Below are 6,761 nucleotides of genomic sequence, written 5' to 3'. Positions count from 1 at the left end.
TGACAAATGTTTTAAAATCTTTGATCTTTTTTCTTTATGTTTTTTTTAATTCAGAAAAAAAATAATCAAGTGAAATTGTTATCCTCAGAAAACCTCTCTTTTGTTGTAGGTTAGTTTATCTAAAAGTGGCTCGTTAAGAAATGAGGCTTTTGAGAATCTTATCTTCCTTAAAAATTTCAAATAACTAAAAGAGCTTATTTGAAAAAAAATAGAAGCTTGGGAAATGATAGAAGGTCCATTTTTGATACTGAAACATCATAGCTGCAATATCTTTCCAAAATTTCCATTACACAAAAATAGGTTGTTGTTTTCTCCACATTTTCTTCATTGTTAGTTTAACCTCCTGATTTCTCAGTGTATAAATAAGTGGGTTTAAAACTGGGGTAATTGCACTATATATGAGGGTTATTATCATATCCTGTTTTGATGAATTACCCACAGTGGGAATCATATAATTAAATAATACAGGAACATAAAGTAAAGCCACCACAGTTAGATGGGATCCACAGGTAGAGAAGGCTTTTTGCCAACCACTTCGGGTCTTAACCTTTACAAGAAGAAAAGTAATAATATAGAGGTAGGAAAGGATTATGAAAATAAAAGGACCCATAACAATACAAGTGGTCACAATACTGAGGAGCATAAGATTGAGGTATGTGCTACCACAGGCCAGTTTCAACAAAGGCTTGATGTCACAGAAAAAGTGTTCGATGTGATTTGATCCACAAAAGGGGAGGTGAGCAGTCACCATTGCATGCATCAAAGCATGGAAAAATCCAGTGCACCAGGCAGCTGTTGCCATTAGGAGACAAACCTCTTTTCTCATGATGACCGTGTACCGCAGAGGATTGCATATTGCAACATAGCGGTCATAAGCCATGATTCCAAGCAGAATGACTTCGCTACTTCCCAAGAAATGGAAAAAGTGCAGCTGGACCATGCAGCCCTTGAAGGATATTGTGTGCAGCTTTGAAAGAAATCCAGCTAGCATATTTGGTACAGTGACTGTTGAAAAGAAAATATCAAGGCAGGAAAGGTTTCCAAGAAAAAAATACATGGGAGTGTGAAGGTGTGGTACAGATAAAAGTATAACAATAATAGCACCATTCCACACTAATGTAGCCAGATACAAAAGCAGGAAGATTGTAAATAGAAGATACTGAAAATTGGAGTGACTGGTCAAACCCATTAAGATGAATTTGTTTTCTTCTGTTTGGTTTTCCATCACTAAAAAAGAAAGGAAACAACAGCAAAAAATGAGATGTTAACTACAGATAAATATTTATGGAGCATTAAATCTCAGTTATTTTAACTCCATCCCATTTCTGAGCATTACAGTGACAAAATGATAGGACACAGATATGTAGATAAAGACAAATACAACTTTGCTGATGCTGCCACAATGACAGATCTACAATGGCAAAAATGATAGAGTCATCCTAAACATGTATTTAAAAACTATGTGTTTGCCTCTGCCACTTTGCAGAAATAGTAGAATGATTTTGGTGACTATGGAAGGAGAAAACAGCTCTCTTCAACTCAATACTTTTAATTTATACTCCTGGTTTTTGTTATCTTTAGATTAAAGTCTTCTAGGTTTCCAGATTCTGAAATTATTTATTAATTGAGATGTGACTTTAGTGTTCATTAGTGGCTCTTTGCTTTTTTTTTGTTCAATCATCCATTTTTTTATCCTAGCAAGATGCTATTCTGCTGATAAAAATAAATCAGTCAGAAACATTATCAGCAGACATTGGGGAAAAAACCCACCTTCTTAAAGAACCAAAAACAACAACAATAACAACAACAACAACAACAACAATAACAACATGGAAATGTTGAGAATTTATTTAGACATCATGAAAGGCTAGAGATTAATTACAAGATGATACAGATTTTGAACCTGTCATACAGGATTATGCCATATAATTTTGTTGGCATGTAATGAAAGCTGCCAGTTGTTAATCCCATTTCCATGCTTCTTTTTCCCAGAGCCCTCCTGAGTTACAGTATTTTAAATATCCCACTTTAATATGCAATACCTGACACCATCTTCCTCCTACAATAATGGTTTCATATCACAATTGAAACTAACCCACCATCAGTTCCTTGTCTGTATGACTGAATATCTAAAAAGGTGGCAAACTACTATTGCTGAGAGTAGACTCACTGAAGGTGTGCCATGCTATTTGCTTTACAACATAGATTTTTACATTATGGAGAAAATAGGAAGAGGAAGGAGTATTAGGTATGTCTACTGCCTTGAATTATTTATAAAAATAAATAATCCCATTGAATATTTCTGTATTATAACATTCCAAAGAGGTGGGAAATCAATAAATCAATCAATGTAAATAAATAAATAAAATGCTTGCTACACAATATTTCATTTTTTAAAGACAACAATCAGAACTGGTGAATAAAATCTCTGCAGAACTTTTCAAAATATATCCATTTTTTTGTCCTGGCAATGCCTTTGTCTATCAAGAAAGCTGAGAAGGCTATCAAAAATTCTTCAAAAATTCTGTGTTGTCAAAACAATAATTATATCATACAGCTACTACCATACCACCTGGATTAATATATGTTAGGTCTTCACATATCATGAAAAATATTTGCTTATCTTCTTTTGTTGTTCTTGTTCTGTTGTTTAGGCATATTTATCATATATTTGCCTGCCTCAAAAATAGGTACCTGTATATTATTTTGAAGGGCAAAAGAATTTGTCAAACATACAGTATGTTCTGAGTAACATTTTAAGTCTAAGTTAAATATCTAGTTAATTCATACCTTAATAAGACATTTTTCCCACTAAATATGAGGAAATTATAATTGAAGATAAATTTGCCCAAGAGTCAAAGAAAACAACAGGGTGTAATTAGAAGGGATGCAAATAATCAACCTTATAGAAAGTATCTTGAATGATTTTCACCTTTGCAAAATATGTTTGCCTTATAAAACTTCATTTCTTGCCATTAGGGAAAAAAAGTAACCACCTAATGAACCAATCATATTTGATTGGTTGTGAGGGAATACATTTCTTGAATTTAATTATGCATATAATTTGTGTAGCCAATTATTCAACAATAATTTCAATGGATAAATTTATTATTTCTCCAGGTGTTAAAATGAATCTCTTTTTATTTTCAACAAAAACATACAGGAAATATACAAGTATAAACCAACAATGCTTGAAAGTATCATTTGATATAGTAATAAGGACTAGGGATGCATGAAATAATCTGTGTATAGGTGAAGGCAAGAACCACAGACATCAAATTCAGACAATGACTTAGAGGAGTCAATGTGGTTCTAGCCAAGAGTTCAAAAGACAAGAATCCCCCTGAGTAATTCTGTATTATAACATTCTAAAGAGGTTTTCTTGTTATCTCTGCCGATAGACAGAACATGGAATATTCTTGCACATACCACTTTAAGAACAAAAGATGCCATAGGTTGATACATGAAAGCCACATCAGAATATGGCATCAACCTCCTTCTCTCCCTCAAGAGTTGTTGTCTGAAGTAGGTAAGACTATGTCTACATCAGTATGGGATTATATTATATTGTATTATATTATACTGAGTCGCTCCAGAGTGGGATGGGTGGCAAACAAACAAACAAACAAACTCAAGGCTTAAAATTTATATGGTGGCATTTTTGTATCAAGGCTTAAGGAATTAAAATGCTCTAAAATATTGCTTTAAAATGTCAATCAACTGTTCCCTGTCTTTTCAAGTGAATACAATCTCAGACATGCCCCATGAAGCAGTTTGCTATATTTCATAAGCAATTTGGAGACCTCCTAGATTGATGGGGCTCCATCCCTCCAGATCCCAAATAGCAATGGTTGCACATATTAATACCTATGTAGAAACACTTGTCACCTAATTTCTGAAATTCCAGAATTTAGTTCTTTTAAAAAGAACTAAGAAAAATGTACATAGCCCTTTTTTGGGACTCCACCATAGTACTTTATTCACCATGAGGTATTGGGGTTTTAAATCATCCTGAGGATCTTCATTTTCTCTTTTACTTTTGAAAGAACCTCTATTATGCAGTCTTGAGAAAGTTTATTGAAGCTACAGATGTACAGTATATCAGAATCATCAATATTCTGTTTGGAGTATTTTTTAAGTAATGTAGGAAATAAAAAATAGTTATAATATAAAATTCTACTTCATTTCATTTTCATTTTCATTTATTGGATTTATATACCGCTCTACTCCCGAAGGACTCAGGGCAGTGAACAGCCACAGAATAAAACACATAAATACAAAATCTAAAAACAGAATAAAACCGAATTAAACAATTTGGCCAAGACAAATTTAAAACACCCAATAATTTTAAAAACAAATTAAAATTTACATTTTAAAGGGGAAAGATTTAGGCCAGGCCGGCTTGATGGAATAAAAAAGTCTTTTGAGCGCGACAGAAGGTGTGCAGATCCGGGATCCTCCATATCTCCGGAGGGAGCTCATTCCAGATAGTAGGCGTAGATAGTGGGCACATACTCCCTTAACATGATATAGCCCCCTGCTCCCGCCATATCTACGCCTCCCACTCACAGTACTGATGGTAGAAACACAATCTGGACAACCTCGACCCCCCTTGACCCCGGGTCCCTCACCCCCCCACCATGCATCATGGCCAGGCCCGGCCCACCCCTTGGTGGGTTATCCCCTATACCCACTACCCTAATTCAAATCCTACCCTCCCCCCTGGGACCCCTTAAAAGTTTAACCAAAAATGTACATAAAAAACCCCTCAACTCCCATTATTATTATTATTATTATTATTATTATTATTATTATTATTATTATTATTATTTAAATTTCTATACCACCCTTCTCCAGAATAGGACTCAGGGCGGTGAACAGCCAGAAAAAAAAAAAAATACATACAAAATTTAAAAACAATTTAAAATAATTAAATATTATTGGCCGTCAATTAAAATAACCCAATTTAAAATCAATTTAAAATTAACTCAAGCCAGCCCCGCTAGTTGAAATAAATGGGTTTTCAGGGCCCGACGAAAAATCCGGAGGTCTGTTATTGTACGTATCTCTGGGGGGAGGTTGTTCCAGAGGGTGGGCGCCGCCACAGAGAAGGCTCTCCCCCTGGGGGTCGTCAGCCGACATTGTCTGGCGGACGGCACCCTGAGGAGGCCCACTCTGTGCGAGCATACTGACCGGTGGGAGGCTATTGGTGGCAGAAGGCGGTCTCGTAAGTACCCCGGCCCTAAGCCATGGAGCGCTTTAAAGGTGGTCACCAACACCTTGAAGCGCACCCGGAAGACCACCGGGAGCCAGTGCAGCTCGCGCAGGAGAGGTGTTACGTGGGAGCGCCTCGTCGCCCCCATAATCCCCCGCGCGGCCGCGTTCTGGACCAGCTGGAGCCTCCGGGTGCACCCCAGGGGGAGCCCCATGTAGAGAGCGTTGCAGTAGTCCAGGCGGGAAGTGACGAGTGCCTGAGTGACTGTGCGTAGGGAGTCCCGATCTAGAAAGGGGCGCAACTGGCGTATCAGGCGGACCTGATAAAAAGTTCCCCTGGCCACGGCCGTCAAATGATCTTCTAACGACAGCCGTGCATCCAGGAGGACGCCCAAGTTACGAGCCCTCTCCGTGGGGGCGAGTGATTTGCCCCCAATAGCCAGCGATGGCGTCAGCTGGCTATATCGGGACACCGGAAGCCACAGCCACTTGGTCTTGGAGGGGTTGAGTCGGAGCCTGTTTCTCCCCATCCAGGCCCGCACGGCCTCCAGGCACTGGGACATTACTTCAAGGGCATCGTTGGGGTGGCCTGGGGTGGAGATGTACAGCTGGGTGTCATCAGCGTACTGATGGAACTCCACCCCGAAGCCACGGATGATCTCACCCAGCGGCTTTACATAAATGTTGAACAGAAGGGGCGAAAGGACCGACCCTTGTGGCACCCCACAAGCAAGGTGCCTCGGGGTCGACCGCTGCTCCCCTGTCAACACAGATTGTGACCGGTCAGAGAGGTAGGAGGAGAACCACCGCAGAACGGTGCCCCCCACCCCCAACTCCGCCAACCGGTGCAACATGATACCATGGTCGATGGTATCAAAAGCTGCTGAGAGGTCTAACAGGACCAGGATAGAGGAGCAACCCCTATCCCGAGCCCTCCAGAGATCATCCACCAACGCGACCAATGCCGTTTCCGTGCTGTGCCCAGGCCGGAAGCCGGACTGGAGCGGGTCTAGATAGACAGCTTCATCCAGGTACCGGGGAAGGTGTTGCGCCACCACACTCTCAACAACCTTCGCAACAAAGCGAAGGTTGGAGACTGGACGATAGTTAGCCAAAACAGCCGGATCCAGAGAGGGCTTCTTGAGGAGGGGCCTCACAACCGCTTCTTTCAAAGCGGCCGGCAGGACCCCCTCACTCAAAGAAGCGTTAACAATCTTTTGGAGCCAGCCTCGTGTCACCTCCCGGGAAGCCAGTACCAACCAGGAGGGGCACGGGTCCAATAAACATGTGGTTGCGTTCAGCCATCCCAGGACCCTGTCCATGTCCTCGGGAGCCACAGGATCGAACTCCCCCCAGATAACACTCTCAAGACCTGTCTCAGTCATCCCATCCGGACATACCCAGTCAGAGGCCAGCCCTTCCCGAATCTGAGCGATTTTGTCATACAGATACTGCACAAAGTCCTCAGCTCGGCCCTGCAAGGGGTCATCCCGCACTTCCAGATGGAGGAGGGAGCGGGTCACCCTAAACAGGGCGGCCAGGCGATT

General features: G+C 40.7%; 1 pseudogene; it reads right to left on the bottom strand.

Moving 5' to 3' along the window:
- Positions 1–335: 335 nt before the first annotated feature.
- On the bottom strand, positions 336–1,225 carry LOC117668828 (olfactory receptor 12D1-like; annotated as a pseudogene).
- Between the last annotated feature and the right edge of the window lie 5,536 nt (positions 1,226–6,761).

This window comes from Pantherophis guttatus, chromosome 4, assembly GCF_059756535.1.
Source record: "Pantherophis guttatus breed Tessera chromosome 4, ASM5975653v1, whole genome shotgun sequence".
NCBI lineage: Eukaryota > Metazoa > Chordata > Lepidosauria > Squamata > Colubridae > Pantherophis > Pantherophis guttatus.
This window is presented reverse-complemented; position numbering and strand designations above follow the sequence as displayed.